The sequence below is a fragment of the Sinohyriopsis cumingii genome, chromosome 6, assembly GCF_028554795.1.
Source record: "Sinohyriopsis cumingii isolate HCF-2022 chromosome 6, ASM2855479v2, whole genome shotgun sequence".
Classification (NCBI taxonomy): Eukaryota; Metazoa; Mollusca; class Bivalvia; order Unionida; family Unionidae; genus Sinohyriopsis; species Sinohyriopsis cumingii.
The window spans coordinates 131,952,150-131,964,218 of NC_142966.1; positions in this window are offsets into that span (position 1 = coordinate 131,952,150).

Sequence of the window (12,069 nt, forward strand, 5' to 3'; positions counted from 1 at the left end):
CCTAATACGGACCCTAGCGGATAACAATGTGCTAAACTTTCAAGATCACGGATTCTTTGAAAATTTATTTTTCTGTCTTGGAAATATGGCAAGTGCTACAGTAAAATTTGCTTATGGATTAATGTGTTCACGGATAAATGATTCCTTCTGTCTGGTAAGTGCATTATTTGTCATTAAATATTGTAGGTATAGTTTTGATTCAACTGGGGCACAATGGAGATGCTTAACAAAATTAGAAAAAAAGCATGTTTGACAAACACATTTATGGCTGTTACTAAGTTTTCTGTACATGTTAAGAGAGTTGGGAGGCTATGAAGTGTATAGGTCTATAGACCTTTTTCTGGAAGTCGAATATGGGTTTTTCCACTCCAATATTTAACGCATGCGCAATCAACGTAGGGCAACTTTTAAGCGATTGTCATTAACATAGTGTATGTTTGTGAAGAAAGATTCATACAAATTTTTAAATGTTTGTCATCTGCACACCCTTCACAGAAATAGTGTGTTTAAAAATCATGAGTACATAGTTCAGTAATCTGCCTAAAACAGAAAAGTAGATATGAGCACAGAAAGCATCAGAGAGGACCAGGGCAGCGGACAGGATTTGTGGGTCCTAGGACAAATTATCCAATAGACCCCAATGAATCACGAATTTAAACAACGGTGGACTCCCTAACCGTTGTGGTCCAGAGGAATTTGTCCTACTATGTCAGCGGTCCTGGATAGGACTTACAGAGTTGTATGATCCATTTCTGAAAGGAAAGGGGTGGGTGGACGATTTTTCTATGTGACCAGAATTACAATTTATACGAATCTACGTGTATTTAGATGACTCTTTAAGACTATATACTCGTGAAAATATGAGGACTTACAAATCTTTTTTGCATATAATTAATTTCATAGTGGATGGATGTATTCAGGTGAACACAGCATTATCAATGCCAACGTAATCAGATCCCAAGCTCAATCCGAGAATCCCACACATATTGCAAATGTATCGCAGGATGAGTTAACTCATCATTATTATCCATATTTGTTCAAGGAGTTAGCAAACTAAGGAGAGAGAGAGAGAGAGAGAGAGAGAGAGAGAGAGAGAGTAAATTCCTTAGCCAATCCAATGCATCATAAGCAGTTGGTCGATTCACATTCATTCCCATTTAATTTATTAACTAAAAGGCAAATCTTTGAGGAATCTGCTTAATATGTGATGTGCCGCCTTTAGTGTTCATTGTTTGCTGCAAATTATATAAGTTAACTTGTTTATTTTCGGATTATTCATTACCATGCAGCCATAAGAGGGGAGCGGCCGGAGTTTAGATGACAGTCACGATGCAGTACATAAAGCAATAGATACTCATTTACTGTTAAAAATACTTGATGAAAACGTACATTTCAGCTTTTATAATTGTGGGCTGGCATATTTTTGTTTACTACTATCTGCGGCGATCTATAATGACAAATTGTCTATTCATGTAAGAAGTGTAGGTCACTGAGTTGCCTTACGTCAAATGCGCATGACCGTACCGGATACGGCTATGGGATAGGTTTGGCCAGCTAAAAATAGTATCTGAAAATGATCTATAGTCTGTGTGCATGGATCAGTGTTTTCTGTCATAGTTCATTTCACAAAGAATTGAAAATTTTATCCTATCTGTAGCACAGTCAATTTTCAGGTCAGCGTCATTAAATCTAACAGGAATTAAATTTGTTTCACACGAAGTATTTAAAACTAGTTCGATAGAATTAATTACATTTAATGACGCTGACCTGAAAATGTACTGAGCTAGGTCTACATATAGGATAAAATTGACCATGCTGTGTGGAACAAGCTAGCATAATACCAAAAAGGCTCGACATCGTATGCGTGAATGTCTTTGTCTCTCTCTCGAAATGTTTTGTATGGTGTGTTCTCAAAGATCGATTGACATTAAGTTACTATATTTTTGTTATATATTTGTTGTTGTTTGATTTTAGAACAACTACATCAGGTTCAGCAGAAGACAACAAGGGTTTCTTTTTTAAAAAGTAGTTATGAGCGCGTGGACAACATGACTGAGACGACTGATCTGAGATGACTAGACTGAAATAAGAAAATTAAGGTTAGGAAAACAGCTAGATTTCTCTGTCGCATGGGTGAGAAAAAGAATCTACGTTGGGGTTTGCACCGAGACAAGAAAATCCCAGTCGCGGGGTTACATTCTATGTCTCTCCCCCCCTCGGTAAGCCTCAAGGAGAGACAAATAATGTAACCCCTTGACTGGGATTTCCTTGTCTCGGTGCAAACCCCAACATAGATTATATATATATATATATATATCTTAAAAATAACATGGCATTTAAAGTGTTGGTCTAAAGTAATTTGATATACCAATACTATATATATATATATATATATATATATATATATATATATATATATATATATATATATTGTATATCAAATTGTGATCACCCATGGCGCAATAATACGCATATATAAACATTCTGCGTACTGTCGATTCTAGGCCTTTAGTTCAATGGTGAATTTCCACTGATTGATCATTAGTGACGTATGAAAATAACTATAAAATGTATTAATAATCCCCGTTTTCTAAATGAATTTAACATAGTACACAATGTCATCGCAATCCTTTCTGATTTTCATTCCCCCTCCACTCTCATGCATAAGGATAAAATACGCAGAAATCTGGAGTGAGAGAGAAAAAGAATTTGGGCTGGATGAAAACCCTGAAAATGAACTTACACCAAGTAACCTACAATAATATGTTTTTTCGTAACGGTATGTGTACAATTTCCTTAGGATTTATCTATAGTGTTTATATAATCAATGATACAAAGTTACAATAGCCTGTCAACACTATACGGTAAATTTGTTTGTTACGTGGAACCCATATTGTAATGTACTTAATGCTTTGTTGTTGTTGTTTCTTAATTCTATTATAATGTAGCAAGATACGGGCGAAAATCCATGCAAATATGAGCGTATAGTACTTTCGCTTGTGTCATATGACAATGCCTTAGGTATCTGAACCCATGAATGATGGTAAAGTCAAACCGACCAAAGGAAGAGAGAGAGAGAGAGAGAGAGAGAGAGAGAGGGAGAGGGAGAGAGAGAGAATTTCATGTTCTTTAGTAATGCAACGCAAAATAATGACTTAGATCAACTTTAAAAAAACATTAAACTATTTTCATTACCTCTTGCTGGTTCGTCATTTCGCTTTGTTTCTATTCCACACTAATTTCCATGCGTCGGTAGGTACACGACTAAGCGTTTATTGTATTCAAGAAGCTAACGATGTGTTTGTAGTGCTCTACTTTCTTCATTAAAACCATCATTCATGTTTAAATTATAAGTGTGTCTTGTATCGATTCAATCAATGTGAATGGAAATATAAAGTCAAAAAAGAAAACAATCAACGCACAGTTGCCTGTAGTCAATCTTATCTCCGTTCAAAGGGGAAATATGTGTATTTTTATGTGATATAAATAAAATATATGTATAGTATATAAGCTGTATCAATGATATACCACTCGTTATATAAATGTTTCAAGCCTAGCTTCCTTTTAATGAAAAATGTATACATCTCGTGGTATATCATTGATACAGCGTACATACTATATATATATATATATATATATATATATATATATATATATATATATAGATAGATAGATAGATAGATAGATAGATAGATAGATAGATAGATACGACTATACGATCATGAACAAAATAACAGAAAGCAGCAAAACCAACTAAGCTTTGTAAAACTTAAAAAATAATGTAATTATCCAAGTTATAAAATGCAGACGTAAGAGAAAATTAGAGTATTATGAACTGAATCCAAAATAATGATACAAAGTTATATTCAGGTCCGAAAGAATCGAATGTTCCGAATGAATTTCAAATCTTCGAATTTACTGGTCTGACAACAAACTTACTGTATCAAAACAGCATTATCCAGAACACCTTTGAATAATCAACAATAGACACAGACTAATAGTTTAGTCCAAAGAGCACTTTGTACTTCGAAAGTATAGTCTAAACAAATGTTCCCTCTCAAATTATATCTAAACACAAACATTAAATACGTATACAGACATATGTTAGAACAAAAACATATTAAATAAAGAATGAAAGAATTGTCCATCCCTACCTACTTCTATGCATGCATGAGATGAAAACGCATTTTTCTCCTACTCGCTACGTGACATTGCGGCTCGAAAACCGTGGAGGGATGTTTTCCTTCACGTCCGCGCTTTGACTTTAAGAACCGGGTTGTTTCCAGTCTAACCATCCATTGTCGACTCATCCTCCTACGAAGATGTGCTCCAAACTAGCTAAGCTAAACGAAGCCTACGTGAATTTGCATAGGGTCAGACACAGTCTGATACCGAAGCCAGAAGAGACAGAGAATGTGAGAATGCTAAAAGTCACTGAAGACTTGATAGAAGAACTCTTCAGAGAAGAAGTGAACAGGGTAAAGAAGAATGGACAGAGAAGTACAGACTTCAGAGACAGCAGCAACAACAACAACAGCAGCAGGAACCTGAACCTGAGAGAGGCTTTGTCGATTGTCGTATCGACACCAAAGAGTTCTTCTTCTCTTTCCGAAGAAGCAGACCTATCGCCAGAAAGTCTATCCTCAGAGGACATCGCATTCTTAGAAACTAAAAGATTGCCATAGCAAACAAAAAAAAAAAAAACAGCCCTTTTCTGGGCTACCCCAATACTCTAGAAAAGAAATAACAATCAATTTGCCAATGTGTGTAGGTAGAGTAGTGTGAATATAAACACTAACTCTTTTTTACAGTGTGAGGGTATGTGTTTGTGTGTTTGTGTTTGTAACATCTCACGTACGTTGGTATGGATAGTAGATTAAGATCATGTTTTTTTTTTGGCTGTTTGAGGTGTGGGGAGAGTAGATTTGGGGGGTTTGATTGAATTGCTTTGCGTATGTGAATAGTATATTGGAGTGATTAATGAAAAAATTTTTTAGAATAGAAATGGGTAGTATAAAAAAGTGAGTGTTTCTTTTAGGTCCGCGCGTTGTTTTTTGGTCATGATCTAGGTAAGATCAATTTTATGTTTTTTAAGGGGATGTTTTCCTTCACGTCCGCAGTTTTAGTATAAATTGAAACTCGTTCGGCAGTCCAGCTACCCTTGTTGATTGATCAACACCAGAATGAACACGAGACTGGCGAAACTGTTGGAACTTCATGTTCATCTGGAATATGCCAGGCGCCTGTTGAACGAACTGGCCGCGAAGGCCATTTTGGAAGAAGGAAGGATGAGAGAGGAGGAGGAAAGAAGAAATAAAGAAGAGGAGGAGAGAAGATACAAAGAAGAGGAGGAAAGAAGATACAAAGAAGAGGAGAGAAGATACAAAGAAGAGGAGGAGAGAAGATACAAAGAAGAGGAGGAGGAAAAGGAGAAAAGAAGAAGAAATTTCAGAATCCCAGAAACCGAAAATTGGGATTCTGAAGCCACATATCCTGCCTCTGCTCTCTCCCCCAAAAAAGTAAAAAGCTACTGGGGAACAAGATGTGTATGTGGCGCCAGGCCTGGAAGGTGCCACCATTAACCAGGTGTCCATGAAGTTAAAAAAAACCCCAGCCCTTTTCAGGGCTACCCAATACTCTAGAAAAGAAATAACCATCAATTTGCCAATGTGTGTGTGTGTGTGTAGGTAGAGTAGTGTGAGTATAAACACTAACTCTTTTTTCATAGTGCGAGGGTATGTGTTTGTGTGTTTGTGTTTGTAACTGCTCACGTAAGTTTGTGTGAATGGTAGATTATGGGTTTCTTTATTGTTTCTTAGCGTATGTGAAGAGTATAGTTTGGGTTTTATAACCGCTCACGTACGATTGTGTGGATAGTAGATTATGGATTTTGTTTATTGTTTCTTAGCGTATGTGGAGAGTATAGTTTGGGTTTTGTAACCGCTCACGTACGATTGTGTGGATAGTAGATTATGGATTTTGTTTATTGTTTCTTAGCGTATGTGGAGAGTATAGTTTGGGTTTTGTAACCGCTCACGTACGATTGTGTGGATAGTAGATTATGGATTTTGTTTATTGTTTCTTAGCGTATGTGGAGAGTATAGTTTGGGTTTTGTAACCGCTCACGTACGATTGTGTGGATAGTAGATTATGGATTTTGTTTATTGTTTCTTAGCGTATGTGGAGAGTATAGTTTGGGTTTTGTAACCGCTCACGTACGATTGTGCGGATAGTAGATTATGGATTTTGTTTTAATGATTTGCGTGTGTAAATAGTAGATTTGGGGTTTGTTTGTTGTTGCTTCACTTATGTGGATAGTATATTATATGAAATGAGAAAAGTAGGGGATGCTTTCTTTCACGTCCGCACGATGTTAGGTCATGATCTAGGTAATATCAATTTTATGTTTTAGGGGGATGTTTTCCTTCACGTCCACGCTTTTCGTATAAGAGCCCACAGTATTCGTCGTTCAAACCATTCTACAGAGAAGATGGCTTCGAACCACCTCGATAAATTTCAAACATTGCAAGACGTCCTTGACAATTTGGGCATGATAGAACAAATGCTAGTACGACTCAATGAAGACCACTATTCTTATAGTGCGCATAGAGTAAAAATGGAGATTAACAACTTAAGAAAAGCAAAGGACATGATAAGTGGTGTGATGAAGGAAATAAAGGAGGAGAAGGAGGATGAAGAGGAATGGATAAGAATACGAAAATGGAATGAAAAAATTGAAAAAGAAGAAGAAAATTAGAAGAGGAAGAAAGAAGAGGAGGAGGAAGAGAAGAAAGAAGAGGAGGAGAAAAAAAGAAGAAAAAGAGTGTAGGTGAGAAAATAAGAAGTTGGTGGAGAAAAAGAAGAAATTAGAAGCAGAAGAAGAAGAAGAAACCAAAGGCCCTTTTCAGGGCCAGCCATATTTCTCGAAAAGAGAATGACTTTTCAATTGCCTACCCCTTTATAAAAATTTTTTTTAAAAAAAAAATCCCATGTTCAATTCCCCTTGTCCCTAAAGTAGTTTTTTTCTTTCTAACATGTTCAATTCCCCTTTGTCCCTAGACAAACCCACACTTTATTCCCATGTTCAATTCCCATTGTCCCTAGACAGACCCAAACTCTATTCCCCATGTTCAATTGCCTTTGTCCCTAGAATCGATATTATTTTTTTCCATTGTTCGAATGCCTTTGACGCTAATCTCAATATTTCCTTTTTTTTCCTTTCTCCAATGTTAAATTCCATTGACGCTAATCTTACCCAGGGTTTTTTGCCCATATTAAATTTCCATTGACGCTAATCTCGCCCAGGGTGGTTAATGTTAAATTTCCATTGACGCTAATCTCGCCCAGGGGGTGTTTGTAATGCTAATTCCCATTGACGCTAATCTCACCCCTTTCACTACTGCCATCAGCAAATGTTAAGAAATTCTGGGAGGAGTGTGCACACTACATTTTCCAAACTACTGGCCTTGTGAAATCAGGTTACATTTAGCAAAATATATACAGAATATGAATCTCTTTGAATCTTAACACTACTTACCTTTTAACTGTATCGTCACCCACTCTGGACCAATATAGTTAAATTGAATGCATTCCATTAACTAGCTTCATTGAACAACCCTCAGAGAATTAATTTTTCTGAAATTTGTGCCCTCATCATTGCACTGTACTGATTAATTTTACAGTGTTACAATTGCCCAGAGTCATATGCTTTGAGAGCAATGTAGATGTTGGTCAGGTTATTAGTCTGACCAGATTTTGGAATGTAGGTGTAGAAAAACACTTTGATAAAACAATTTATTTACAGCATGTCAGGTAATTATGATACATATTGTGATTTAAAAATATTTTATTAATGATTAGGAAATATTAGTTTTTATTGTCAGCTTGGTTTGGTTGTAAACTTCACACTTTGTCTAGGTCTTTTCTTTTAAAGGCCAATGAATTTCTAAATGATAGAACTAGTGAATAGTCTTAGTTCAGTGTATCATAAGGGGTTTGGCTTCATTTTTTTGAGTTTGTGTGGCAAAAGGTCTATGATTTATTGCTAGATCATCAAGAATCCAAAGGTTGATAGTTAAAAGAAATTGTTTGTGGCAATACCCCATTTAACGTATTTCCTTGTCTTTGAATCATGTCAGGCATTATTAGCCACTTGTCAAAAGTTGTCATAGGTCAGCTATTATTAGCCACTTGCCATAGTTCAGGCATTATTAGCCACATGCCATAGTTCAGCCACATGCCATAGGTCAGGTATTATTAGCCAGTTGCCATTGGTAGGCATTATTAGCCACTTGTCATAGGTCAGGCATTATTAGCCAGTTGCCACTGATAGGCATTATTAGCCACTTGCCATAGGTCAGGTATTATTAATCGCATGTCAAAGGTCAGGCATTATTAGCCACTTGCCATAGGTCAGGTATTATTATCCACATGTCAAAGGTCAGGCATTATTAGCCACTTGCCATAGGTCAGGCATTATTATCCACATGTCATAGGTCAGGCATTATTAACCACTTGCCATAGGAAGGTATTATTAGCCACTTGCCATAGGTCAGGCATTATTAGCCACTTGCCATAGGTAGGCGTTATTAGCCACTTGCCATAGGTCAGGCATTATTAGCCACTTTCCATAGGTCAGGCATTATTAGCCACTTGCCATAGGTAGGCTTTATTATCCACTTGCCATAGGTCTGGCATTATTAACCGCTTGCCATAGGAAGGCATTATTAGCCACTGGCCATATGTCAGGCATTATTAACCGCTTGCCATAGGAAGGCATTATTAGCCACTTTCCATAGGTCAGGCATTATTAGCCACTTGCCATAGGTAGGCGTTATTATCCACTTGCCATAGGTCAGGCATTATTAACCGCTTGCCATAGGAAGGCATTATTAGCCACTTGCCATATGTCAGGCATTATTAGCAATTTGCCATATGTAGGCACTATTAGCCACTTGCCATAGGTCAGGCGCTATTAGCCACTTGCCATAGGTAGGCATTATTAGCCAGTTGCCATTACTAGGTATTTTTTAGCCACATGCCATTGTGGTAGGCATTATTAGCCACTTGCCATGCTTCAGTTGCAGAAGTTCACAGGTTCAAATCCCAGGCAAGTCATAAGAAGACTTATAAAAATGGTTCTGACAGCTGCCTCGATTGGTGCTCAGCATTAAGAAGTTAGTATTAGGACTGGTGGGCTTGGTGTCAGTATAATGTGACTGGGTGGGACATGATAAATGTCTGTGGCATTATGCCCCAGTGCTATACATCACTAAAAACTGCTACACTGCAAACATCCTAATGATATGACTGAATATTATTTTAAAGCTATGTTAAAAATCCAATCACACACACACAGAGTTATTGCCGGGGCCCCGAGTGGTCTACAGCACTCTTCGTTATGGATCACTGCCATCTCACCTCTATCTGCACCTGTTTGAGTCTCAAATTCAGCCAATGTGGGTATGTGAAAAAAACTTGCCAGTAGCTTTTCATGGGTCAGTGGTTCTTTCCAATGTTTTCCCAGGTTCTTCCTCCACCATTAATATTGGCCACCATGTATAGCCTATCGTGTGCTGAAAAATGGCATTGAACCCCACAACAACAAGAACAACAAAGTTATTGCCCCTTTTTGTAATCACACCTACAGGCATGCACTAGTACCACACTTGCTAATCAATGATAATCAATCAATAACATTAGAATAATCCCCCCCCCCCCCATGCATGTGTGTGATGATGAGGAATTGGTGGTTTGTTTAAGTAAGCAAGTTGTACAACATTTCTCCAGTTGTACTTCCAACATGTAAGTTTAGGGATTATCTTTTTCCTCCTGCGATACAATTCCCAAATTTGGAAGCTATTAATGTCATACATTTCCCTTTTTTGTCACAACACAACCATAGTCTCCTTTTGCTCCTGATACAAGTTTACGGTAATTTGAGAATGATGAATAATTTGTTATTATAGTCAAATCCCAAAGTCGAGGTGATGGGGTGGGAGGCATTGGTCTTACTTTTAAATTATACTTTCACCTACACACATGCCCACTTTTATTCTGTCCTGTTGGCAAGGTTATAGTCGATAGAAAATTAAAATTGATTTGAATCAAAAAGGGTGACAGGACATACATTTACTTGTGTGTGTGTGTGATTTGCGTTTCTAACTTTGCTTTAACAATTTTGCAGTCATATCGCTACAATGTCTTTAGTGCAACATTTTATAGTGATGTCTAGCACAGTGGCACCATGCTGCAGACATGTATCATCATGTCCCACCCAGTGGCATTGTCCTGATACCAGGCCACCAGTACTAACACCTAACTTCTTAATGCTGAGTGCCTAGTGAGGCAGCTGTTAGTACCATGTTTACAAGTCTTTGGTATCACTCAGCTGGGGTTTGAACCCATGACCTACCACATACAAGGTAGATGCTGTAACTACTAGGCCACCAGAGCGGTCAACATTTATTTGCTTGGTCTGAATAACTTTTTATTTCCTAAAGGTAACAAGTATTGCATTCAGTGAATCAGCACTGTACCTAGGAATGTTGTAATACTGAACAATTTCATTTATGTCCATAGGTGTAATATCAAATGTTTCAATTTTCAGTTATGCGTTGACGTAAATCATCATTCAGGTGAAATGCAATTTCACCAGATATATCAGCTCTCACACATTCCTTTAAAGCCATATGCACAAGGTATCTATTTAATTTTGCCCTGAAATCTGTTTAATACCAAATGCACTTCCAAGTGCATCATTTTTACAAAGGTCAGAGCATATAAATTCAGCTGCCTCAAAATAATTTTTCAAAAATTGGCATGTGCAGCAGTTTTAAGTGTTAAATATCCTTTCATATCCTTGTCAAGAAGTTTTGAAAATAATTCATTGTTGTTGTAAATAATTATGACTTCAGCTTTAAGGCCATTTTTCCTGTTCAACCAACCTCTTGAAAATACTCTGAAGTGAAATGAAAATATGTATTCTTTATTCAACAAAGAGTCCATGGCTCTATCCTAGAATACCAACTAACATAGAATATTCTAAACAAAGTATGGCTTCACATGTGATGTACCATGCATTATAAGCAGACTTGACAATCATATATATATATATATATATATATATATATATATATATATATATATATATATATATATATATATATATATATATATATATATATATATATATATATGTATATATATATGTATATATATATATATATATATATATATATATATATATATATATATATATATATATATATATATATATATATATATATATATATATAGATAATGAAACACATGAAAACCTAGTATTGGATTCATGCTTGAAAGGCAAGTAATTTCTCATATCCTAAAGACAAGTTCAGGATATGGTGGAAGTCAATATAACAATGGGTTTTCCTGCTTCATTTTCCTTATTAAAATTTATATGGAAAAAATGTCCATTTCTAGTAGACTTGATGAAAAGAGAAATATTTGTACATGTATTTGAATTAAGTATTGTAGTCCTTCCAAGACTACTAAAATAAACTAATTGAACTGGTAAATTAATTGAAAACACAAGGAAGAAGTTCATTTTCTATCACTGTTTTGTGCACAGACCTTTTCTTAAGGACCAACAAATAAATTAAAGTAGTTTTTATTGACATTAAAAATCTCAATATTTTAATGACATGATACATGTATTTGTAAAAAATATTTCAGAAGACAGACTGCATGAATGATATTTCAGAAGACAGACTGCATTATTCAACAAAGAGTCCATGGCTCTATCCTAGAATACCAACTAACATAGAATATTTTAAACAATGTATGGCTTCACATGTGATGTACCATGCATTATAAGCAGACTTGACAATCATATATATATATATATATATATATATATATATATATATATATATATATATATATATATATATATATATATATATATATATATATATATATATATATATAGATAATGAAACACATGAAAACCTAGTATTGGATTCATGCTTGAAAGGCAAGTAATTTCTCATATCCTAAAGACAAGTTCAGGATATGGTGGAAGTCAAT